This window comes from Cyprinodon variegatus, unplaced genomic scaffold (assembly GCF_000732505.1).
Source record: "Cyprinodon variegatus isolate N-32 unplaced genomic scaffold, C_variegatus-1.0 Scaffold59, whole genome shotgun sequence".
Lineage (NCBI taxonomy): Eukaryota > Metazoa > Chordata > Actinopteri > Cyprinodontiformes > Cyprinodontidae > Cyprinodon > Cyprinodon variegatus.
In genome coordinates this window covers 835,591-861,374 of record NW_015150512.1, presented here as the reverse complement: position 1 = coordinate 861,374, position 25,784 = coordinate 835,591, and the positions used below count along the sequence as shown (strand labels likewise).

Here is a 25,784-nt window from a genome sequence, read left to right as displayed (position 1 = left end):
CTCTGGAAGCTACATGAGGAGGATCAATGAGATTTAACAATCCTTTTTTAGGGTTAAATTAAAATTTCTTCTGCTATACTCTTTTACTTATTTATGCATCACTTTATTTGCTTTTTTATGTAGACATGTTGTGTATTTGATATAATTTTATAAAACATTTTTTTAAACACAAAACAACAATAACCAATGTGGTTACAAAAAAACAAAAAGAACAGCCACAAAAACATGAAAAACGACAGCAGTAATAGGTTACAGCATCCAAATATGGTGTGGTTGTGACATGTGGTCTGTCTCCTCCCCTCTCTTTGCTGCACAGATATTCTACTTTTCCATATAACAAAATCATTACCAACATAGAGTACATTCCCGAAAATCGGCTGATAAAATGAAGTAATGTAATTGGTTGCAAATCACAGATTGTTTTAAAAAATGCAATCGCGCATAGAGTTATGTATGGTGAGTCTCAAAAATCCACACAAATGCACAAATTCAAAGACAAGTAGTAGTTTGTAAATCACGATATAATTGTGTATGCATCACAAATACATGTGAATCTTGTCTTTTAAATGTGTAAAATGTATGTGCCTCTTTGAATCAATGGGGGAATTTGTGGATCTTGTGTTGCGCATGTGAGGATTTTGCTGTGCATATGTGGATATTGTCCTGTGCATGTGTGGATCACATATAAGTTTGTTAATATTGAGACTCTTCTAGATCAATAAGCTTTATTCTTCGAAAGCCAAACCCACACATTCCAAGACGTGACAACAACTGTTACATCTCTTTAATCAAGCCTTTCTTGAACCAGAGAGCATCTTTCACGGATATGAGAGAGTTAGAACTGGAATCCTGCTCTATCGTCCAAAGTAGTCTATTTGATTAAAGTGAATTTTGTTCAAGTCTTGAGAATTATACAATCTGCTCCTGCTGGTCCACTGTGTATTATAAAGTACCTTAAAGCACTTTAAAGCACTTTATGTGTTCTCCTGTTGAGACCCTTTGCTGATTCTATTTCTCTTCAAAACATAGCACCTGCCTTCATTTAAAAAATGCTGTTTACTTACTTATTGACTATGATATCACTGAACTTTACTGTCCAGTAAACTAGCCCAATTCTTAAAGAGAATCTACTTAGTTTTGCTGAGAGAAAATGAGAGATCCCAGACCAAACAATGCAGACAAGCTGAAGGCTATTATTAAAACAACCTGGGTGTCCTTAACACCAATCCAGAGCCACATGCTGATTGCCTCCATGACACACCGCACAGTATGCAATTGCAACAGCAGGAGTACATAAACAACTTACTGTTGTGGGCTAATAATTCTGTTTTGGAAGTACTTTTATTTCAATTTGTCAAAAGTAACGTTTTAGATTTCTGGTGCTTTATCCAACAGTGACACTATTGCCAATGGTAATTACAATTTTGGATTTGATAGATCTATTTCAGTCTTGCTACTGTAATAAAGAAAAAATATGAACTTGAATTTTGCCCTCTCACCAGCTTTGAGCCTTAATTATGAAACTTTGAGGAGTCAAATGACGAATAATTTGAGCCCCTCACATCCATTGATCAATGGATGAAACAAGATTATTTTTATCTGTTTGCAGAGTATTCACTGCCTGGGAGGATCATTAAATCAGCTCAGCATTTCAAATCTAATGTAAAATAGTCTCAGAGAAATCCATACTTCAGCATAAAACATTTAGGTATCAAGATCATATTTCTGTGAACCCATTAAGGTGAACAAAAGATATATGATAATCCAGATACATGATCATCCATATAAAAACATGTACAAATAAATTATTCATAATATTTGAGGAAAATAACTCCTGGAAATCCTCTTTGCCTCTAGCATAAAAAATTGTATGCTAAATTCTTATTTTTTCAAAGAAGCTCTAATGAATTGAAATGTGGTTTATATTTATAGATATTAACTGTTCACCTCTAAGTACCAGTGTTTCATTTCAATTCAATTCAGTTTATTTATATAGCGCCAATTCACAACACATGTCAACTCAAGGCACTTTACAGTTCAACTAGCCTGGGTGCCAGTCCGAACTTAGTCCCGCCCACAAGGTTTGAGTTCGGGGAAGTTCGGTCTGGCTCTGCTCCATAGTAGCGCGAGTATTAAAGCCCACTGTCAGGCGATCCAATCAAATTGTCAGGGCGGGCTTTATACGATGATGGACAGATGATCAAGAGTAACGTTATCAACCACGTGACCAAAGCGCGCTTGGGTGACAACAATAATGGCTGCGGCTGGAGAGTTTGGGTGTGTAGATTCTGCTATTAGGTCTGTTCTAGAAGATATCGACAGCAAATTAATTTTAAAAGAGGAACAGAGAAACGCGATCAAGTCTCATCTTCTTATTCTAGGCGTGTATCTGCCTCGCTTAACATACGTCACGCACTCCGTTGCTCTTATTGGTTGTAGGTATATCCAATTGAGTACAGAGGCATTTTTTTCCTGGTTCGTTCAAAACACGCCCCATAATCACAGCTCTATGGAGCAGTATCAGACTCATATTCTGACTAGAATTGAGTCGGACTACGTCAGGCTACAGTTCAACCATATCATACAATCAAATTTATTAAAAGTTTTCTATCTAAGGAAAACCAGTTGATTGCATCGACTCAATGACTCGAAGGCAAACCCTCATACTAAGCATGCTTGTAGCGACAGTGGAGAGAAAAAGCTCTCTTTTAACAAGAAGAAACCTCCAACAGAACCAGACTCAGTGTGAGCGGCCATCTGCCGAGGCCGACTGGGGAACAAGGAGACAGAAGAAGAGATACAGTAAGAAGCAGGAATACAAAAGGCAACTGTCAACCAGCTTCACATGCGGCCCCGTCCAGGAAACACACAGCCAGGCAGACAAGTTCTGAGCCAACTCCCATCAGTCAGTCATAGAAACAGGACTACTCTGAAAAACACACTGATCTCGAACATCAATAAACAAAGGTGTTGATGGATATTTCTCTCCAGGATGGTGTCACATCCAAACAGGAACAAAGCAAAGTTTACTTTATTTTATTTGGAAATAAATTAAAAGTTTGTGGTTTGCATCTCTTTAAAGTAAAATAAAAAGTCATAATAGAGGAAGTAATAAAGTGTGAATAATTTCACTTTAAAAAATTGCGGTAGGAAGAACCAATGGGGTGTGGAATAGGAGGGTAGGTTTAATACTCTCAAAAATACAAAGACTCATGAGTAAAAATAACAAAACAAAGCAGCATTGCAATGTTGTGGTAAATAAACACATAAATCCTTAGTTGTTTGGTTATCCTTACAGTACACAAACCAAATGTAATCCAAGTTCGAACATTCAAATGAAAAATGTGACATTGAGGTTGTTTTTCTGACTCATAAAGTCCTGCAATATAAAATGTTAATGTTAATTGTTGTCTCTTTTTGTGATTAAGAGTGTTAAAACACTGGCTGTAAAATATTGGCTACTTTAATCCTAATCAGCCAGACGATCCAGGTAAATTAGCTTTCATGTCATTGTTACTAGCAAGCCTAATTATAGCATTTTATATTATTATTTGTATAGATAAAGGTTCAATAAAGGTTTTTTTTTTGTTTTTTTTTTTAATGTAAAGTGCAATACAAATAAAATGTATTATTATTATTATTATAAATTTAGCACGATACCAATGTATATTTTTTCCAACATACAGTCTATTAACATAAACAGCAGACTGTATTTTAATAGTTGATTATTAGTTTGAATTTAAATAAAATAATTCATTTTTTTTTTCATTATTACAGTAGCTAAAATGGACTAGATCTATCAAATCTAAAATTTTACCTAAAGTTATTTTCATAATTTGCACATTGAGATGCCTATGAGAATTGTTATAAAAATAGGGTTCGACATCATTTGAATTTGAAGGATTCCAGTTCTGTATCTGATTCCTTGTTTCAATTCTGATTCTTTAAAGAAAAATATATATAAAGGTTTACATGTTATAAATAAAAGTTTACATCTATAAAGGTTTACATGTTATAAATGAGCTGGACTACCACAGTTCTGTTTAAATAAAACATTCGGAACTTCTAAAACAAAATTAAATTCCTTGAGCATCTAACTTTCTGTAAAAATTACTATGGATTATAACACAGTTTTTTCAACCACTATACTGTTATGAATTTTCTCTTCACAGAGTTAAAGTTTCACATGAAGTTTTATTTAAAAGCTCATTAAAACACAGTTATGCATATCCAGGTTCTGATGTTACGGGTAATTATGCAAGGATTATAAGTGAAATTGAAGATGGCATGCTTCATTCACTGGGGCCATCATGATGTCCTCATGCTATACATTGTTATCTTGTACAGGACTTTGTTTCAACTTTGGCTGCTGTTAAAGCGCTTTATTAATAAATGTGATGATGATGATGATGATGATTTCATAATTTAATTTACCAGATTCTGACTGCAGTGCAGTGTTAGGCTGAGTGTTGGAGCTGGAGGAAAAATCAGCACAGGAGGAGGGTATCCTGACAGAGTTTATATCCTCAACGTCATTTACTACGACTCAGATGCACTAAACTAGACGTGGAAGCAGCTATGTTTTTGTTTGGAGGACGATTTTGTACTCATTCAGTTAGTGGGTTCTATCACAGGAAAAAGATCCCAAATAAATTAAAATAATGATCATATGAAGTTACGCTTAAAAATATTAATAGATTTGGCACAACTGCATTTAAATGCTTTTTATACTGTGCAGAGCATGTAGGAATCAAAGCGGATATCTATTAAGTTGTAAAGTAAGAGAAAGATAACATAAAATAGGTGCTGCTCTCCCTGCAGAAGCTGCGCTAATTTAAAGGAGGAACAAATACCTTCAAGGAACCTACCTTAACACAATGGCGTTGCAGCCGGTGAGAGATAAGGATCTTATTCTAGCTGCAGTGGTGTTTAATCATTTCTGGATAATAAAGTTCCATCAGTGGTGTAGCAGTAAGCTGACTGCTCATTTCCTTTATTAACTTGAAACCGCACTTTTAAATGTCAAGACACAAACAGATGGTAGTGCATTCAATGCCATGCCTTCTTATTCCCTGACATTAGGCAGGTTCTATTTATGATTATGGGGGGAAAAAAATCCTTATCCTATCACATCCCTTCTCCTGTTAATTATAAATGCTGATTTTTTTTTTTTTACTCACTTTAAATAAATACGCTTTAGCAAAGCACGTGCTAGACAAGGCTCAATGTGGGTCATTATCTTTTTTCTAGTTTTGGATGTTTTGGTAAGAGACTAGACTCCTTCAGTTCAGGTTATTTCAACAACACTTCTGTTTATGTAAACTGTTTACTTTATGAATGAGAATCTTTCACTGTACTTTCCTAAATAGTGAAATTCTGTGTTGCCAGAATATTGGCAAATACTGTTTCTGTTCTCCCTTGCAAGGAATAATAGATGCTCTTTGAATGCAAAACACCATATCTCAATTTCTTGTTATATAAGATATACCTTTTTGTCCCCGTCACAACTTGCCGTTGTCAGCGGACTGGGCATCGAAAATAGGAAACGAAAAAATAAAAAATGTAAACAATTTCGGGAGAACTATTAGATTGGAAGCTGAATCAATTCCAGTTTATCAATTCTAGATGCACAAACTTATCTATAAATAATATTTGTTTTATCAATATTTCTTCTATGAATATTGCCTTTATCACCTTCAACTACATTGCTTAGAAACTCATCTTTCTTTACTAAAACTCTAAAACTGCAAGTATCTCAAAATCTGCTCATTTTTATAAGGTGAAACCAAACCAGTTTGCAGTTCTTAATATTTTGCCCACCCACAAAAAAATTGCATGTGTATTTAGTGCAATTTACTTGGAATCTTTGAAGGTCATGTCATCTGTCAAAATATGTCTAAGGTATAATATGGACCTCCTAATGAAAAGATTAGTTATTTTAGCTTAACTTTGCGCATGTATGTTAAAGAATCTAATTAGGAAATATAAAGGAACTAGCTCATTAAATGCTGCAATGTATGAAAGGAGGAAACTAATGTGGTATGGCGGGCGAAATTCAAGCAAAAAAAAATACATTGAATTAACACATTGAATTTTGCACAAAACTTTTCAGATGCAGTTGAAGTTCATACTTTTAAAATGTATTCAGTAGGTTGAACAAAATCATTGAATAAATATATGAGAAAACAATTTTATAAACAAAATATCTTCTTTTTACGGCTTGAAAGTAAATGGACAAAAATAAATAACTAAATAAAATGTTTATTTCTAATAATTGATTGAAAACTCTTTATTGTCAATAACGGCCTGAAGTCTTGAGCTTATGGATTTCACCAGATGCTGCGTTTTTTTCCTTTTTTAAGCTCTGCCAGCCTTTCCTACATAGGTTTTTTTTCCTTTGTAGGCCTTTCTGTCAAATGTTTTGTCTTTATTAAGTAAAATACATTCAAATGGTTTAATATCAGATCATAGACATGGCCATTCAAGAATATTCCACTTCTTCTCCTTGTAAACTCCTAGGTGGCTTTGGATTTATACAGACCAATCAGTTGTATTTAAGCACCCTGTATGTCTCTGAATAGGTCTGAATTTATTCAGCTGCGTCTGTCCTGTGTCAGATCTTAAATAAATATTAGTGAACTATTGCCACTAGAAGCCATACACTATGCCATCACAATGCCTCCATCATGATTTACAGATGATGTGGTATGTTTTGAATTATGAGGTTGATCTTGATTTCCTCTGTTCAAAAATTGAGAGCTTTTAAAATAATTTTGTGGGGTATTTTTTTATTTTTTTGTATTTTCTGTTTTTTTTTTGTAAAGTACATTCTAGAGTTTTTTCATTCTTGAAGAGTGGCTTGCAGCGTCCAGTGAACCCCTTGCATTTACTTTAGTGCAGTATCCTCTTATGGCAGATTTGGATACTGATATACCTTGTCCCTGGTAAGTGTTGTTTACTTACTTGGCTGTTGTAAAGGATTTTCTTTTCCCCACAAAAACAATTCTGTGATCATCCACCACTGTTGTCTCCTGTTGGATTCCAGATCTTTTTGCACTGATGAGTTTACCAGTGCTTTCTTTATTTCTCAGGATTTACCAAACTGTAGATTTTGACAGTCCTGCAATTGTAGTAATTTTTCTGATGGGCTTTTTCTGTTTTCATAGTTTAAGGCGGGCCTATTTCACATGTGAGCAGAACTAATTTGACTATAATTTCTTCACAGAAAAACCCTCCAAATCAGAGTACCATACCACAAATCAACTACCGACATTTAATCTGCTTGACTGAGAATGACATAATGACAGAATTGCCCACAGCTGCCCATAATATTGCATTTGAGTCAATTGTCCAATTACTTTTAGTACCTTTAAAAATAGGGTGGCACATGTTATGGAGCTCCTACTGTCCAACCCTTATTCAAATTTTATAGTGGATATCCTATAATAAAAGCTGGAAGTCTGGACTTACAGTAATACCCATTTCTATTATGTGACTAACTCATATGTTTCAGTAGGAGGTTAAAAAAAATAATAACTTATGTCAGTTTCAAATGTTTATGGACCTAATTGTATTTCTTAAAACAAAAATTATAATGCTTGAAATCTTTGTTAAACAGACACAAAATTAGAAAATTTTAAATGAAATAAAATAAATGTACTTTATTATCATAAACCCAATCAGAAGGAGGGATCTTTACACTTCAACTGTTATCAATCTTGTAAACAAAAATGGAAAAATTAAATAAGGAAACTGTTGTATATACAGTAGAAGCAATAATCACAGTTGTAAAAGTAACAGTGCATGGGGGGTTTATTTTTATCTGCTTATCATAACGTTAGATGTTGAAATGAACGCGATCTAGACTAAAGCAATACTGGAGATGTCATAAATAAATAAATAAATGCAGGTTTGGAACGTCTCTAATATTCATAAAAAAAATGTTTAGACAACAGTTTTTATTGTTTTTTAAAGCATTCTCCTCACAGTTCTCCCTCTAGTTAGCATTATAAGTGATTGGGTTTAAAACTAAACTTGTCAGGAGAGTTGCTGAGAGATTATCATTTATGCTTTAAATACAGGTACTAAACCCCACACACACTGGTAAAAAAAAAAAAAATGCCTTTATTAAATGCATTTTTAAGGTCTGACTCCATGTCTACAGCACGTTTGGAACATCAGTCTTGCGTCTCGTGTTTTATTCTTGCATCTGCCAGCACAGAGCCTCAACTGCAGAGCCTACACCCGACCAACACAGCTCTCACTTTCACTTACATTTCCTTCCCAGATTAAATATTTTATTCTGTCTGTCCTATTAGATTCCTGTTCTCAACAGGATTTTCACAGCTGCCAAAATGAATATCCAAAGAGAATTTATTTTGTGCAAACTTTGCAAATGCCTCAGTTCTACCGCTTGGCCTCTGAGGATGAAAAGTGCAAGCTGTCAAAAAGGGAGTAGCAGAAAGTTTGTGCTTTAACTAATTATAACTACGTTTTAGGCAAGGTGCTAAATCTAAAAAAAATCTCTGTGATTCATTGAATGCAGCCTACAAAAGTATATCAACATTATGTTAATAAATCAGTAAGAAACAGTTCTGAAGGAGTAACTAATATATTAAAAGCCCATTAACAGTTATTCAATTACATTTGGTGATAAGCTGTAAAAAAAAAAAAAAAAAGTAACTGAGATGACTTGAAAAAAATGAGCGTACACTGTGACATATCCCTACTTTAATGCTGCCTCTCGCCCCTTTTTCCAATGCCTCTTTTCAAGCCTCCCATTTCATTTGCTCTCATGTCCACCTCTCTTTTTTATGTCTTACAATAAATTCTGATGCCCTCTGTAGGTTTTTTAAAGCAGTTTTCATTTTAAATCAAAGCTTTTCTTTGCCATATTCACTCTCTAAAAGCGAATTACACACATTGACTACTTTTTATAGGCTCTGTCTGTTTTTTTATGTCTCTTTTTCAATATAATCACTGAAATGAGCAGCTTTTCATGTGTCAATTATATCCCTAATGCTACAGCATTTTCCTGAAATAGCATGTGGAATTTATCCAATATTTAACAAATAAATAATGAAAAATAACCTAAAAAAAAGTTCAGCTTAATGTAAAAGCCTAATTTGCTAAACAAATCCTTGAAATGTTGAAAAAAAACAATTAACTAAAATGTACTTTAACACATTATTTCAAGCGGATTAGTAACTTTAAAACATTCAAATTAACTTTAAATTTTTCAAGGTAAGAACAACTGCTTCCATAAAGTACACAAAAGCAGGTCTTATATAAAAACATCCTGCTAAGTCAGAGGACTGATTGGAAGGTTCTCTATGGACTGATGAGACAAAGTGAAACCTTTTGAAAGGTGTGCTCTAATACCCGACATAACTCATACCAAAAAAATCCTGAGAGGGATGTCTTACTTTTTTAATGATCTAAAGTTGACTTTATTTTTCAGCAGGACAATGTAACATGTCACTGAAGCAAAAAAAAAAAACTAAATAAAATTCTAATCTTATATATGATTGGGATCCTGAGAACATGCTTGACAACCTTTCATGTTTCCCAAATTAAACAGTCCTGAAAAAGGATGAGGCCAAATTTGCCTTATAGTGATGCAAAGGCCTTGCAGCAGTTTTTTTTTGTTTGTGAGCAAAAAAATGCAATAAAACAGAATACAGTTTTAGGTGGTAATTGCTTTGTCTTATAGGGCAAGAATGGTTCAATATGGCCTCTTTTGTTTGAAACCTTTCCAATTTCAAGTATTATCGCAAATCCCTTTCGTCAATGACATAAAACATTTCAAGAGTGGAGAAATAGCAGAATTGAACGAAATCTTTGTTGGGCAAAAATATTTTTTTCAGCTTTGTAGTACCTAGAATATAACGGCCAACAAATTCTGCCTTTGAAACAACTCTTTGCTATATTGATACTGTTGCACGCTGATATTTTGAAGAACTTTTTTTTTTTTTTTAGCCCAAGTGTTTGCAGAGTAAAAAAAGGAATAAGAGCTCTTTGAAAAGAACATCTGCAATCTTCAATCTCTCTTATGACTGCAATTCAAGCAGCTATAACCCGGATCATTCATGTGTTGGAACAGATGTTCTGGCAGCAGGGCGAACTACATGACAATTGTTTTTAAATTAAGCAAATAGTAGAGAATAAGACATGTCACTTTTTATCATTGATAGTTAGACTGTTTGAATGCAAAATGTTGCATATAACCTAAAGAACTATAATGAAAATATTTCCATATCATTTTAATAAAGGTGTCTCTTTCTGTGTTGGTAGTTGAATTTGTTGCTCAAAAGAAAAGGCATGTTGTAGTGCTTCACCTATGTTTTACACAATTAATGTAATTACATAATAGGCATGAAGGCTTTCTGAACTTTTCTGTTAATATTTCAATGACTTGTCCCCAACTTAAAAAAGGAGTTACAAAAATAAATAAAAAAAAGGAAATAATGCATCTTAATTTTTCTGCCATCTTTCACATACATTACATTTTGAACTTCTGATTCATGTTCGTTATAACAGAGTTTAAGGGTGGCTCATTGAGCCTCCATTCGGAGGCCAATCTGACAGCCAATGAATAGAGCTAATTACCCTATTCAGCTTCTACAGCCCTGACAACAGAGAACCAGAGAGAGCGTTTAACAGTTTGACTCTGCTCAACATCATGCAAATCACATACTCTACATGTGAAGTTAATGTATTTGTTTCACTAAATAGAAGATTACTGCGGGTATTTAAAGCTAAATCTACAAAAAATATAGCAAAAAATTAACAGATTAATAGATGTGTAAATCCTCAAATGACACATTTAAATTATAATTACGGTTTGATTAGGTACTGATTTTGGCCAGTGGCTCCAAGGAGTTTTAATCAATTCTTCAAACATAACGTATCAAAGCTGTTTCAGAGATCATAGAAAGAGGAAGCACTAAGTTATCTCTCTGAAACAGATGATCTGCCACACCACAGTTTGGTGGTTGTGCGAACTGGACTACAGTGTGCTTTGTATTACTTACAAAATATTTTTGTATTGTTCTATATATTGCACATATTGTATCCAGCAGTTTTAGCATTTTAATTGTTTATTATTTCTATAGAACCTTAGAAAAGATCTAAAAAATTTCTGGATCACTGGCCTAAAGCTTTGCTGCTGCTTTAGACATTTTAGCCATAGATCCTAATCCAGGGAGTGGTTTTCCCTTCCATCTACACTGCTCAATAAAATTAAAGGAACACTTTGAAAACACATCAGATCTCAATGGGGGAAAAATCATGCTGTTTAATTATACTGATATGGACTCCGGGTTGTGTTAGAAACAAAAGGATGCCACATCATTTGATGGAAATGAAGATTATCAACCTACAGAGGGCTCAAAGACACCCCAAAAATTAACGTGAAAAAATTATGCAGCAGGCTAGTCCATTTTGCTGAAATTTCATTGCAGCAACTAAAATGGTAATCAGTAATTTGTATGGCCCCCACGTGCGTGTATGCATGCCTGACAATGTGGGGGCATGCTCCTAATGAGACGGTGAATGGCGTCCTGGGGTATCTCCTCCCAGATCTGGACCAGGGCATCACTGAGCTCCTGGACAGTCTGAGGTGCAACCTGGGGGCGTTGGATGGATCGAAACATAATGCCGGTGCCGGGCAGTGAGCACAGGGCCCACTAGAGGACGCCACCCTCGTGAATTCTGTTTCTGATTGTTTGGTCAGAGACATTCACACCAGTGGCGTGCTTGAGGTCATTTAGTAAGGCTCTGGCACTGCTCCTCCTGTTCCTCTTTGCACAAAGGAGCAAATACCGGTCCTGCTGATGGGTTGTAGACCTTCTACGGCCCTGTCCAGCTCGTCTGGAGTAACTTCCTGTCCCCTGGACTCTCCTCCATGCTCTTGAGATTGTGCTTGGAGACACAGCAAACCTGGCAATGGCACGTATTGATGTGTCATCCTGGAGGAGTTGGACTGCCTGTGCAACCTCTGTAGGGTCCATGTAGCGCCTCCTGCTAACAGTAGTGACATCAACCCTAGCTTAATGCAAAACTGGTGAAAAAGAGTCAGAAAAGATAAGGAGGGGAAAAAATGTGAGTGGCCTCCACCTATAAAACCATTCCTGTCTTGATGGTCGTCTCATTGTTGCAAAGCAGCTGAAACTGATTAACAACCGCCTCTGCTACGTACCTGACTAAATCAATATCCCAGAAGTTTAATTAACTTGATGCTATACTTTGATTACAAAGTGTTCCCTTAATTTTTTTGAGTAGTGTACAAACCTCAGCTAAACCAAATTAAGGCTAACTTCTGTTTCAAGTATCCTTCAACTCCCATTTTTTGTCTTATTTTTGTCTATTTATATATTTTTTTTAGAATATGACCATTCCATAAAGCAAACTGTACCTAAATACAGTTTATATGATAGAATTGTTATTTGTTTTACTAAGAAAAGCTGACAAGAGAAAAAGACAAAACTTGCTGTTATTGCGATGGTTTACAAATTGGAATTTTAGATGCATTTTGGCTGATTTAAATCCATAATTTCACTACTGCTGAATTGTTTTGGGTTTTTTTTAAGAGAGAGCTGTGATGAGAACAGTGGTGAATATTGTTAGTGCAGTTTGGGGAAGCGGTGGCCTAGCGGTTAGAGCAGTGCACTTATGCTCTGAGAAGGTTGCAAGTACCAAGTGTGATACCCACAGACTGTCATTCTGGGTCTCTGAGCAAGACCCTTAACCCCGTATTGCTCCCCAGGTGCTGCACAGTGGCAGCCCACTGCTCCCCAAGGGGATGGATTAAAATGTGGAGAGTGAATTTCTCCATAGTGAGATAAATGTTTTTCAACACTATGCGAATAATTTTGCCTGAAATTAATGAAAAATATATAAAAGAAAATAGTTATAAAAGAAAATAGTTAATAGGCCGGGTCCTTCGGGGACCACAGCTGCTGGATCCAAACACTCCATCCCTCTCTTTTAAATCTGGTAATTGTCCCAAGTAGCTTTGCAGTTTAATCAACTGCATTAGAATCAAAGAGCTGCAGGATCTACACTTTGATAAAAGACATTTTTTAGCACCCAAAAGGTTGACAACAATTGATACAACCATTAAAGGTAACAGCACAGGAATTTGAAGTTAAATTTTACTGGCTGCATTATGTTTTTGCTTTTCCCCAAGTTTTAAGCCAAGCTAAGCTTTTTTAAGTTAAAAGAAAAAGAAAATGATACTTCTTTAAGGTCTTGTTTTTGTTTCTTTGTTGTTGTTTTTTTGTAAAACATGGGATCATTTGAAAAATTTGTGTCTTTAATATTGCACCACATTCTTACAAATTACTGCTATTTCTCCGTATGACTTGATACGCTAAATTTTTAATAAGCTTTAAGATTTTTTAGACATGAGTAATGAAAAATTAGGGCTGTAGAGACTGAAATATTACTTATCTGTGTTGAACAATAGCTCTGGAAACCTCATGGAGAGAGTTGGATTTTTTTTTTTTGCTAATGTTGCATAAGAGTCTGTGTGTGCCATTGTGTGAGTAACCATTATTATCAATTTCAGGGATGCGATTATTTCCTCCAGCAATGAAAGGTGGATGCTCATAGCAAAACAATGCGTGTCTCACTAGGGAGCAAGAAGTCTGCAAAGAGATTCCCATTAAAAGGGTCTTAGAATACAAAACTGAATTTACATTGTCAAAGATGAATAACGATAGTTCAGTGGGTGAAATGGACATACAGAGAAGTTCAAACCCCATCGACACCTCCTTACTATGCAAATCTCACAATTCTAAACTTCCACCATAAAATAGGCAGAAGACCAGAGTGGACATAAACTTGGGGATGTTGCCTTATTTGGTTCTGGCCTGTACTTTTGTCACGCCCCAAAATGTACATACAGACCAGCCCACTTGTTCACTGGCCCAAGAACATGAATAGAGGTTTGCAAAGATGTAAGACACTAGTTAACTGTTTAGCCTACAGTTGGTTGTACTTCTAAAAGAATCACAAAGCAGGCAGTTTCTCTATTGAAAATGAGCCAGAACCACAGGCGTAAATGCAGTGTTCCAAGCTGCACGGAGAAAGGGGACATTTTTCACAGTCTTCCCAAGGATCCAAAGACTCGACAGGCATGGATTATTTTTGTGTATCAGAAGATCCCTGCAAAGTTTGATGCTCAGCTGTTCATTTGCTCTAAGCATTTTAGCAAAGACTGCTTTCAAAATCTTGGACAGTTCAAAGCAGGATTTGCTAAACTTCTTTTACTGAAATGAGGGTCTGTTCCAACCGTAAGGGTATGAAGTGTCAACTGCTGGGCCGCTGACTGAACCGGACCTCAGCAGAGAGCTATGAGCCGCTCGTCTTCAGCCAGAGGAGGGGGGCTGTGGGCCGTTAAGGCAGGCGGGGGGAAGCATGGGGCCGGTGTCCAGACTACAGTCACCAGGTCAGGTTTGGTCTCTCCACCTCCGTCGGGGTTCCCGGGCCATTACCAGAGCTGCCGGCTTGGTTCGAGTGCCCGGTGTGTTTCGGCTGCTGTAGTCGACCAAAATCCCGAACGATTTTGAAATTCACCCCTGACATTTTTTTTAGGTATGACAAGTAGGACATGTCCGGGAAATTAGCCTCGTGAGACCATCCTGATCTCGTGAGCTTTCAAGGTTTCACTCGCAAATCAGTCTGGAGACTCTCCGTTAAAGAAAATTTGGAGCCGTTCACCAAACGAACGTCCAATCAGCGTTGGCTTTGAGGCGGGTTGAGGTGTGACGCATCGAGAAGCGTTAGCGTGGCTATCGAGCAACTTTATCGGAATTACAGAGTATTTCTTCACTGAAAGAAGAGCAAAACAATGCTCTGGAGGCTTTTCTCAGAGGAAAAGATGTTTTTGCTCTTCTCCCGACTAGTTTCGGCAAGAGTAGCCTGGCTTGTGGTTGTGTTTTCGTCGTCGCTCTGTTAGCACGTCATATGCTTCGTGATCCGATTGGTTTATTTGGCCCGTCTATCACCAACATAGGCCAATCAGCTAACCAGTATTTTCGCCCCTTCCCAAAATTACTTCAACGGAAGGTTTCCAGATGGATCAATAGTTAGGGTTGCGCGTGTGTAGACATTGATATTGACAATGTTAAGAGTTTTCCCTTCCAATATACAACAGGGGAACTCCTCCCCACCAACAGAACCACTCATCCATCACACACACTTCGTTCTCTGCCACCAACGCATACTCACACGGAGTCACGTGTGCTCCTACTCAGGTAAACACACATGCCACCAGCAGACAGAGTGGGCGACCATGGAGGGAGGGGTCGAGTGGCCATTGCACGGTCCGCAAGGATAAAATATTTGGTTGGACAAGCCAAACCAGCCACTGGTCAGAGAATTGCTTTTTTCAACCCTCCAAAAAATAAGCATCATTCATGCACCTTTCTCTCCTACAAATGCATGGGGTTACATGGATATATTGTAATATATTTAAAATATTTTAATATAATTTTAATATTTAATATAATATATAATATTTAATATAAAAGCAATAGAAAAGCCAGAATGAAAGAAAGCAAGAAAAAAGGAAAGATTATAAGCAAAGTTGCATAAAAGAAATGAGAAGATAATGTTAAAGAAGAGAAGAAACATCTTAATTGTCTCTCTTTAACATATCTCCCACAGATACAAATATAGACTGAAAAAGGACTTACAAAATCTTACACAGCTAATAAATGCAAGATAATAGCTTCGGGGTTTCATGCATAAGCACAATTTATCCGTGTGTCAAATCACCTTCCCAAGCTCTGGAAAAAGACACTAAGTGCAAACCTAATTTCAAGAAGAGATGGAATTTGAAGAAACAATCCAGAAACTAGCAATACTTTAACTTGCCCTGAGCTCAAAACCATAGGCCATGAAATAAGTCACTATTCAAACAAGACCCTCGAGCTCAACAGGATTTGCAGCTGTCCATGTGGGAAAGCCAAATGCCTTTTGGAGGAATTGGTTTATGCTTACATAAGACTGATTGGGCTATTAAGCCACAATGACTGGGGCAATGTTCATGGGACTGAAGGTAAGTCTTCATTGTCAAGCATGTTAGTAATTGCATCATTCTGAGCATTTCTTTTACTATAGTACCACCACTACCAGTAATACTCAGAAAATAAACATAATGGATAATATAATAAAATAGCTACCTCCAATTTTAAGAATTTTACTCAAAAACAAAAAGATGGTTAAAACACACCTAAACTTGTAGCACCCAGGTTAATCTCTCACCACGACCCCATTCAAAATATGTTAGCAACGCTTCAAAGCTAGGTCTGTGCAAGAAAACCTAACAAATTATTTTAATTCCCATCCTACCAAAAGTTATCCACCACACAGCCACAATGACACCCAAAGCTTGCAGATGGCTAACCAAATTTGGAACGTTCTAATTGACACCAAATCAAATTTTAGTAGTGGTTCATGTGTCTATAAGAGTGCATTGACATTAAACAGCCCCTGAAAGGTCTTTGAAAGCAAATTACTGTTAAGCCTCACTTCAGCCTAGTCAGTTTCCCATTTAGTTCACTCTTTTCTGTATGCCGTTATTTCACATTGACTGACATTTTGCACGCAATGCCCTGCAATCAAAGTTTCCTGTTGTTCTTTATAATGTTTATCAGACTGTGTTATCAAACCTCGTTGCAAGAGGCCTTTATTTGTATCCACTGTTGAGGGTTCTTTACAGCATCAACACATAAACTCATGCTGCCTGATTCCAGATAGACAGACAGTGCATTTCAATTTAAAGAGCTTGTCACTCGAAATTGAACTGTGCATAAAGATAAGAATACATTATGCACAAAAACTGCCTATCAGCAGTTAGGCTCAACACTCTAGAGACATTTTTTTTTTTTTTAGAATCACACACATACATACATACACAAACACATTTCCAAGCCCATACACATGCACATAGATGTACTACAACATCTGTCTGGCAATGTGGCAATAAGAATAACTGTCTTGACGCCAAAAAGAGCCAACAGATTTTACTTTCATAAGTGGAGCAGTACGGCTATCGCCATAGCAATTGCTTGATTTATGCATGTAAATAGCTTTATTATATTTATGCAGGGAATATTATAGATTATATGGACACTGCAATGTAAGTAGAACAGGAAAGGGAAAAAAACACAAAAAAAGGAGAAAATATGAAAGAAAAAGGAGATAACCAAAAAAAATATCTTCAGTCTGCTTCATCACCTCCAAAGAGATGTAAAAAGAAAAGCACAACCAACAGACATGGTACAAGACATACAATAAAGTAACATCTTGATACTATCGCTGAAGTATGAGTAGTATTATTTAATCTGACATGTATACTGTGGTAGCTGAAGATAAGAATATGGGCTTTCTGTATGGAAGTGAATCGCTAAGTACCTGGAGCAAAGCACCAGTAGTCGTTTGCGAGAGTTCACTTGTGCATGCAAAGGAAAAATGGTTAATAGTGGTTGTGAAGAGCCGAAGACAACCCCCTCCAGAGCACCGAGGCAAGCGCCTGGGTACACAAAGCCCCTGACGCCCAAAGGGATCCCAAAGGGCGCACAGGAGAGGCCAACCCAGGAAATCCCCCACCAAGATAGGAGGAGAGTCGGCCCCGAGGAAAACCCCAAGCCACCGCAATGCCGGAGCCCCCTGGAGCCGCAGGAATGAGTCTGCAGGCTCCGCCAGCAGCCAGCCACCCCGAAGTGGATCCGGCCATGGGTCCCAGGGACCAGAGGCCCCAGGGGCACCCTCCCCCCAGACAGGAGCCTTGGCCAGGCCCCAGCAGGCCAGGCCCCGCCTGGTGCTTCCACCCCCAAACACCGAGCACCACCAGTGCACCGGCGAGCCCAGGTGCCAAATGTTATTGGGAAAGGGAGCAGTTCAGACCCCAACCTGACAAAAAAATAAAAAAATACACAGTGTCAATCATGCCTTCCCACACTAGTGCCCCCACTCACAACACACAGTCTCTGTGAAGAACAACAACAACAAAAAAATGCGGACGCACATTCACACATAATAATAATCCTGATGGTGGGGAGGGGAGCGGTGTCACCATCACACTAACCCATCTAGTTCCTGCTTCTGGCCCAGACCCCCACCCCACACCCGGACCAGACAACCCCCAGCAATACCCCCTCAATAGACTATTTGCCCCTCCCTCCGCCCCCGTTTGGGGAGAGCAGAAACTCTTTAAAGCTTTCATCGGATTTAATTCCTCTGCTTACCTGTGCTATTCTATCAGAATATGTTTGAACACAAGGCAGGTGTATAAACAGGGCCGTAATTACCATTGAGGAAATCAAGGTCATGTCCTCTGTATATTTTATTTTTTATTTTGCTTAAATTGTGATATATAAACTAAAAATAAATTACACTGAAACTGAGTGTAGGACAATGACATAGGTCTCCTACAAAACTGTGAGATATTTTATGTTTGAAAAGCCAAGTCTACTGCGACTATTTAACAAAAAAAGTAGCTCAAGGGTTTGGGCATATGTGCTGCACATCATCCTCAACACATGATTTTGCTATAGTAACTGCCACACGCAGGCTACAGATGCTGTTAGTGAGTCCGTCAGTCATGGCAGTCCCTAGAATAGGAGCATCAAGCTACAAATGCAGATGTAGTAGAGCAGTTTAAGTTGTAGATGAAGGTGAGAAAAACAAGCATTTTCATTAGAAAAAATTTCAGCCCAGCAAGCTATTCAGACAGAAAGGGGACATCTAACCAAAGTTGATTTTACTCTGTCTGTAATGGCGGTCAGTCAACTTCCAGCAGCTGAATCAACATTCATTATGCTATTGATATGTAAGCAACATCTTGAACTGAAAATAAAATTTTTATTTAGCATTAATTTCTCAATGTTAAATGCTGAACTGTTTTATATTTCTGCCGGATGCTGAAGCTCAATGCAGCACGACGGCACAGAGCAGATCCACGGGACAGGAAGTTGTGCGCAGAAACAAAAAAGCCTCAAAATGCCATATTTTTTATCTACAATTGCTGTAATGTTGTAGATGATTGCTTAAATGTGCATATTTTATGTTGTTTAATATTTATAAATCAATTCATTTATAGCATTTAGTACTTCATACTTGGACATTGGGCTCCTCTGGAACCCACAAAACTAATTTCATTTTATGCCAACCCTTAGTAATGTGGAGCTGTTGAGGTCTTTGTTAGACTGCAATACCCTTATGACTCTGAAAATGGCCAGATTTAAATAATGGAATTAAAAACTTTAAAAACAGGACCACGCCACTGAACCCACCTAGAAGTGACTGACTCCTGACCTCAGTATTCTTTGGGCACTGCGTATAGCCCTGGGTATTAATATATAAAAATATTGCATTACATGAAGAGAGGCAAAATTAATTATAAAATGCAAATATTTAGACACTTATTCATTGAAATGAACGCACAACCTTGTGTATGTAAGATTATTATTTTGTTTAATCAGTTTATCTATTATTTTTGTCATCATTAAGAAAAAAAGAAAAAAAAGTGTTGTTTAAATAGATAAGATCCTGGAACACATGCAATCATGTTATGTAATTGACCACTTGTATAGATAAGTAGGGTGAGTCTGAGTTGTTACTTGGCTACTGTTTAGGCTCACAAAGGCATCACTGCTGGCATTGTCAGTTATGGCTGAGAGCACAAAGAATGTCCATAATTACAACAGCAACAACAAAAAATTAATTTGTGTCCTCAGTTGTAATGAAAGTGTCAGCTGCTAGATTTCTGATTCATAGATCATACATCTGCAGGAGACAGAAACAAAGACAGTTGGCATTGCAACAAAATTAAACGACCACGCCAGGTTATCTACTATAGTGTGAAGCTCTGATTTCTTTCAACTTTTCTTTATAATAGAGCAAAAGTATGTGATTCTCGCATGTTTTTTGCAAGTACTTGTTGATAATTTACTTTTCTTTTTTATGTCAAAATGAAATCCATTTACTTGGACTAAGAAAACCGAATGCTGAAATAGTTGTTGATCTACTGAAAATAAAAATCTTAAACAAACGAAATCTCAATGAATATGTCAACAAGCTTAAGATGTATTTGTATTCATGAATCAAGAATAATTTCAATCAAAAAGAAGCCATCAACTGTCTGTTTTTGGTGACTGCCACCCTTCACCACCATAGCCCAAGAAACAAATAGCGCTATGCTTTCATCACTGCATAACATTCCCCTGACGGGATCCAAAAGGTGGATGCAGAATAAAATCTCACCAGTGGGTCAGCTTAGTGGACAACTGATCATATAATATCAAAATCACACCAAAATATTTAAAAGATTTCACAGGGTACAATATTTCATTCAGAGACTTTATTTTGACTGGCTTCAGTGAAAAACAATAAAATATGCAAATGAGTTTTGAACTTTTTACTATTTTTCTCCAAAAAGTCAAGTTTCATCCTTATCAAACAGCTAGGGCTGAAACAATAAATTAGATTAATTATGATTAATCAATTATTGTTATAATTGTCAACTAATTTAGTAATTGATTAATCTCTAGCCGGAATATAGAGACTGTAAAGCATGCCTTTAGCTGTCAGAGCAACCCATTTAAAGTATTAATTATACCAAGATTGTAAAACTATATATAAACATTTTACATTTAAGATCAAAAAACGTTTTCATCTATCAATATGCTCTATCCAGAACTCCTCAAGTGGAGAAGTTTTAGTTTCACCTGGTTTAATTTCATAAAAAAATCTTTTTTCAAGGAACCTTTTGCTATCCAATGGTCAATTAATAAAAAAATAATCAACTGATTAATCGATTTGCAAAATAATCGTTAGTTGCAGCCCTACAAACAACATAAGTTATTAAAACTAAAAGTATGAAGCTTTCATTACTAGCTACAATTAGTGATAGAGAAATGCCTCAGCAAAGAATGGAAAGTGAAAACTATCACATGTACATCTTGAGAAGAGCTTTTTAATATTGGCCTATATATAAGGAATTTCACTTTCAGAGAGGCAGGGAATGGCCCATTTTCTGCATTGAACAGTATCAGCTAAGAAAAACAACAACAGAGAATCTTGATTTTTTTAAGGAGCCCTATCCCCAACAGTAACACCTGGAGTCATGTGTGTGTACAATTGCAGCACTCTGGCAGCTCTCCAGCTCGTCTAGATGAGTTGTTGATTTGAGCTGCAAACTGAAGTCTGTAAACTATAAAGCTGTGATCCACCTATCACCATTTGGACCAACCCAACAACACAATGTACCTCAACCTTTGATCGATGGAAAACTGACTGCGTGACTGTACCATAAATATTACATAAAAGATTGCAATCACAGCGTTCGCTCAAAAGGAAAGTGCTTGAGCACAAAACTGTTCTAAAAGAGTGGGGAACTCAAAAATGCCATAAAAATACAGGACTTCGGAATCAGTTGCAGACATTTAAAGATTACCACATTTGTTAAAAGAGAATTCAAATCAAAGCCTTCTATACTGACATTTTTCATACAAAGACTGGTCATTTCCTATCACCTTGACAATTAAAAAGTTGACAAATAGTGTGTTTCCCATGCAAAGCACCTCCAAAGAACACATAAACATGTAGAGTCAAATAAATTTTAGGAAATAAACATAAAAAAATATCCACAATTAACAAAACATTAACATAATTCCAGCCAATGACTGTTCAACTCACTGGATTCAACGTCTCTATCCAGCCTCCTGCTCCAACAGGCAAGCAGCATGTGACAGCTTATTCCGTGCATGCACTCACAGCTCTCCTTATCAATAGATCACTGATCGATTTAAAAGTGTAACTACAACCCCGCCTGATTCTGCAGGGGTCAAATGTTTAAAAAACTGGCATTAGATGGTGAGGCAGAGGGGTGGATTTTACAACAGAATTTAAATAAAACTTGGCAACCACTAATTTGCGGTGTTATTGGAGTTTATCAATTAAATCCTTCTGGATGATGTCTTATGAGTACAGGTTTTACATTTATACTTCAGACCCGATGGAACATAAAGGATAAACAAAATACAAGAATTGCTTTCATCTTTTTTTATTTTTTCCCACGCATTTGGGTAATTCCAACTCTAATTTTAATTTTTCTGCAAGTGACAGGTGGAGAAAACTGAAAAAATGATCTAGAAGTAAGTAAAAATTTCTTGAATCAAGTGTATTTACTCTTAATTTTAGTAGGTAAATAGGATAATTTGCCAATGGAGTATTTTTACTCTTAAAGTAAGATAATTAGATAATATGCACTTGTAATAAGACAATACAGTTGTTTTTTTTTCTTATTTTAAATGTAAATTAAATAAATTGTCTCACCTCAATTCAAGAACAAATGCCCTTAGTTAAAGAAAAAATTAACTTATTTAGATTTCCATATTTGCAGTGCAGATTCTTCATTCAGTGTGTGAATGACAGTTTATCAGTAGAGTTAACCCTTAAAAGCAAAACATAAACAAACTGGGAGCGGGCAGAGAGAAGGACCCTGGTAATGAAGTGGAGTTCACTCACCATTTCTCTGTGGAGGCGCCGACTCCTGAAAGCGTGTCACGACACTAAATACCCATGAGAAAAAATATCACAGCTCTTTAGTCCAGCGACAAAAAAGAAACAAAATAAAAGAGAGATAAATATTTTTGAGATGCAACTAATGCTCGGGAGTAGCTAAGCTGAGTGAAAGGAGCGCAGCGCAGCGCAGCGGTGACCAGTGGCGGAATTTGGACACGCGTCCGTGCGCAAAAAGCCGGCGAGCCGAAGAGCGCGCCGCCGGGGACTAAGAGGACAAGAACACTGTAAAAAGCAGAGCGCAGAAAATAAAACCTTGCAGTTTTTTAAAGGTGGCGGGAGTTGTGTCCAGACTGTGCGCAGCAGAGGAGTTGGCGCTGTTCCGCTTGTGAACTCACAGCAGACACACTGCTCCGGTCAAATCCCTCCTCCTTTCTTTACCCTCGGAGTAACGGAAGCACTAACTCGCCCTCGCTGTCTCCGTCACCAACACTCTACATTTAACTAACACGATCCATTTGGCCGAGGCTGTCCCCACTGACGCACGACTGACTGGGGGTGACCTGCTGTGCACGTGTAGGGGACAAACTTTCGCCTTTACATAAACACATTCTTTGACAGATCAAGAAATTCCTGTTTCTTATTATCATTATTGTTATTATTGGAAACGAGGGGCAGCTTTTAGAAGTTCCCAGGTGATCCCAGGGCTGCTTATTTACACAGAAATGACAGACGCAATTACTTATTGAAGAAGTAATAATCCAATTTTTATCAAATAATTTGATTTAAAAAAAATGTGCTCCTTAATCAATTGGAGTATTAACTAAACTTGACTCGGTATTTTTTTTTAAAGGCTTATAGTAAATAAAATTATCTGCTTAAAAAAATTACACCAATATTAAAATAGTTTTAAAACAGAAATTGTATAGTGTCAAGAAAAAGTTTGAAAATATCTTATTAAATCTATGGTGAAACCAATCAAAAGTTTTAAAACAAATATTTCCTGTCTTTAATTGAAAATTTTCAGCGTCATGTTTGCAGTCTGTAATGAAAGTAGGTAGTGAGTAAGCAGTTAGATTAAAAATAGGAATCATGAAATTAATTTATTAACTAAAATATATTATTACATTTCCACTCACCAAAGAAAGTATAGCCATTTTTGGTAGCAGATATAAGAGTACAAGTGACATTTGTTAAAGCAGGGATTTGCAGCCTATGGCTTCAGGGCTACGAATGGTTTAGTCCCTTAACACTTTGGCTAAAAATGATGAGGAGCTAGCTAAAAATGTCTCTGATTATGAAAGAAATATATTTTTTGATCTTTCATAACAAGTGCAATGTTTTTTTTTAACATGATTTTCCAGCAACATCAACAAACAATTTGTCTTTTTGCAAGCTCTTTCCTTCATTTCCAAGACCTAAAGTTTGAAATGGCTTTGTAGTTACCGTATTTAAAAAGGACTTAATTCCTGTGATGATTACATATAAGTTATCTTTTCTCTTTGTAAAAAAGGTAAAGTGATGTCTGTGAACGAGTTTTGTTAGTTGGACATTTTTTATTCATTCACAAACTGACTCTTAATTGTATAAAAAAAACATTTTTTATCTTGAATAAGTTAGATATACATTTTATAAGTTATAGGTTAAGTTATAAGTTTTTTATATATAAACAAAAGAGTCTGAAAATGTTTACTGCTCGAAACAAGCTTATTTTTATTTTTTTAACAATGTCCTGTTGGGCAATGTGGCAATAATTCTTATTGTCTTGATATAAGACATACAATAAAGTAACATCTTCATACTATCGCTGAAATATAGGTAGTATTATATAATCTGACATGTATACTGTGGTAGCTGAAGATCAGAATATGGGCTTTCTGTTTGGAAGTGAATCGCTAAGTACCTGGAGACAAGTACCTGTAGTTGTTTGTGAGAGTGCACTTGTGCATGTAAAGTTTATCCAAAGGAAAAATGCTCAATAGTGGTTGTGAAGAGCCAAAGAAGTACCCCCCCAGAGCACCGAGGCAAAACCCCAGACACCCAAAGGCAAAGGCGCACAGAAGGGGCCAACCCAGGAAGTCCGACCCCCCACTAAAGGAGGAGGAGAGAAACGGCCCAGAGGAAAACCTCTAGCCGCCGCAATACCGGAGCCCTCTGGAGCCGCAGGGACAAATCAGCCACCTCGAAGTGATCTGGCCATGGGCCCCAGGGACACAAGGCCCCAGGGGTGCCCCACCCCCCGGCAGGAGCCCCGACCGGCCCCGGGGGGGCCAGGCCCCTAAACTAGATTATTAGTCGCACTGAAACAGGAAATTACTATTTTGGATTGTGAAGTTTGCAGACCCCTGCTTCAGAGAAATTCTATATTTCTCAAAACATTCTTCAGAATCTTTTTAAGAACTTCCAACAAATGAGCAAAATTTATTGCTGTTGTTTTTTAACCTCTCGTCCAAATAATCCCAAATCATCAGGGTTTAAATCCTGAGGCTGTGCTGGCAACTTGTTTTCAAGCTTATCATCATCTTCCTTTCATCTTCCTTTTTTCTGAGATAGTTCTGGCACAGCTTGTACCTATGTTTTTGGCTGTCTTATTGGAGTCTGCCAAACTGGAGAGGGTATATCATGGTGCTGCAGCCTAAGGAGTACTTAGAGAAGCCAATTAACCTAACAGTCATGTTTTTCCGGACTGTGAGAGGAAGCCGGAGTACCCGGAGAGAACCCACGCATGCTCAGGGTCAACATGCAAAATCCATGCAGAAATAACCCCTGTCAGGAAACAAACCCGGGACCTTCTTGCTGCAAGGAAGGAGTGCTACCCACTTTTCCATTGAGCAGTCCATGACAAGCATTTTCAGTAGTAATTAAAACAAAAGAATCCTAAAAGTACCACAATGTGTCATGACCTTGGTACTGATGACTGGCTTAATTACTGATTTCCCTCACCTTTCAAACTTTGCCCAGTTTATCATTGCTGCTCATTTTATGCACCTGCTCCTGCCTCTATTTAAGCTGCCTGCTACCAGTGATTAGGGTGACATTACTCTCTCGAGCCAGAGGGGAGTGTGGGCTAGCATTACATAGTCTGCCTCTCAACCACTGAGCATGCCTTTTCCGAGTGATGGGAGTAACCTTTTTTTTTTGTAACGAGGTAATCTAACTAATTACTTTGACTGTAACTATAACGCAGTTACCATTGCCGACACCCCGTTACTGCACGTTACTTAGGTCGCACAATGAACCTTTTTTTCATG

At 37.1% G+C, this 25,784-nt stretch overlaps 1 long non-coding RNA gene across 1 annotated transcript in view; it reads right to left on the bottom strand.

The window, feature by feature from the left end:
• LOC107082699 overlaps positions 1-22,930 on the bottom strand; it is a 107,147-nt gene extending 84,217 nt beyond the window's left edge. Inside the window, exon 1 of the long non-coding RNA XR_001481146.1 lies at positions 22,540-22,930. This is a non-coding gene — a long non-coding RNA (uncharacterized LOC107082699). The remainder of the gene's footprint in view (positions 1-22,539) is intronic.
• Positions 22,931-25,784: the final 2,854 nt, after the last annotated feature.